The sequence below is a fragment of the Mus pahari genome, chromosome 1 (genome assembly GCF_900095145.1).
Source record: "Mus pahari chromosome 1, PAHARI_EIJ_v1.1, whole genome shotgun sequence".
NCBI lineage: Eukaryota > Metazoa > Chordata > Mammalia > Rodentia > Muridae > Mus > Mus pahari.
The window spans coordinates 126,752,498-126,754,349 of record NC_034590.1 but is presented as its reverse complement, the minus strand read 5'-3'; the positions used below and the strand labels follow the sequence as shown (position 1 = coordinate 126,754,349).

General features: G+C 45.7%; 1 pseudogene; it reads left to right on the top strand.

The window, feature by feature from the left end:
- The first annotated feature begins 354 nt into the window (after nucleotides 1-354).
- LOC110329548 lies at nucleotides 355-1,229 on the top strand (annotated as a pseudogene).
- The last annotated feature ends 623 nt before the right edge of the window (nucleotides 1,230-1,852 follow it).

The window sequence follows — 1,852 nt, the reverse complement described above, 5'->3', positions numbered from 1 at the left end:
TTTTTTCATCCCATTGGTTCCAGTTACTTCATATTAATCTCCTATGCAGTAGAAATTAATTCTTCATTGTAGGAAAGTATGAATTAAATGTTACTATTGATTCATTCAACCTTGCTTGGTCTGGTTATTCCTTCATGGACAGTGGTCTCATCAGACTAGATTATTGATATCACTTCCTGCTTTCCTCCATTATAAGCCTATTATATGACAGCATAAATTTAGGAAATATATCAGAAAAAGATCCTAGGTTTTTATTTGTTCAGGATTATACAAAAAGTGAAGGCAGACACTGTGCTGCCGACTTACACTGTGCTTCTTTTCGCTGCTCTGTAGCCCTATCCTTCGTGGATCACAATGGAAGAAGAAATCGCTGTACTCGTCATTGACAGTGACTACAGCATGAGCAAAGTTGGCTTTGCTGGCAACGACGTCCCTAGGGCTGGATTCCCTTCCAAGAAGGGCACCCCTGACACCAGGGCATCATGGTGGTCATGGACCAGTAAGACTCCTATGTGGGTGATGAGGCCCAGAGCAAGAGGGGTAGCATGACCTTGAAGTAATCTATTGAGCACAGCATTGTCACCAACTGACATGGTGAAGATCTGGCACCACATCTTCTACCATGAGCTGCGTGTGGCCACTGAAGAGCACTCAGTGCTTCTGACTTAGGGCGCCCTGAGCCCCAAAGCTAACAGAAGATGATGCAGATAATGTTTGAAACCTTCAATACCCCAGCCATTACGAAGCCATTCAGGCGGTGCTGTCCTTGTATGCCTCTGGGCACACCACTGACATTGTCATGGACTCTGGTGACAGGGTCACATACACAGTGTCCTTCCCCACACCATCTTGCATTTGGACCTGGCTGGCCGGTACCTGACAGACAACTTCATGAAGATCCTGAGTGAACGGGGCTATAACTTTACCACCACTGCTGAGAGGGAAATTGTTCGTGACATAAAGGAGAAGCTGTGCTATGTTGCTCTGGATTTTGAGCAAGAAATGGCTACTGCTGCATCATCTTTCTCCTTGGAGAAGAGTTATGAGCTGCCTGATGGAGGCACCCAGCACAATAAATATTAAGATCATTGCTCCCCCTGAGCACAAGTACTCAGTTTGTATTGGAGGCTCCATCCTGGCCTCACTGTCCACCTTCCAGCAGGTGTGTATCAGCAAGCAGCAGTACGATGAGTCGGGGTCTCTCCATCGTCCACTGCAAATGCTTCTAGATGGACTAAGCAGGTGCCAGGTATCTGCTGTATGAGTTGATTCTGAAGCATAGATTTGCCCTGGCAAATGTGCATACCTCATGCTAGCCTCATGAAATTGGAATAAGCCTTTAAAAGGAAATGTGTCCTTGAAGCTTGTATCTGATATCAGCACTGGACTGTAGAACTTGTTGCTGATTTTTGACCTTGTATTCAAGTTAACTGCTCCCTTGGTATATGTTTAACACCCTGTGCATATCTTGATTTAGTCCGTAGTTCATGTGGCTTGGTCACTTGGTGACTGGGAAGAGCACACTGTGGAAGACAAATCCCCAGCCTGGTGAACCTCTGTGAGCTCCACGTAGTGATCTGTGCAGGGTATTAACCGACAGCAGACTTCCATGTTTCCCGAGGCTGGCAAGGGCTCCTGAACCAGTTACCACTCCTTCTTGCCAGTCTAACAGGGTGGGAAAGTCAGAGCCTTAGGACCCAGTTTCTGTTCTGGTTTTTCCCCTCCTGACCACCATGGGTCGTTACTTGCCCTGAGTAGGGAACGTTTGCATTGACACCTGTATATGTATCCATCCTTTTAATTTATGTAAGGTTTTTTTGTACTCAATTCTTTAAGAAATGACAAATTTTGG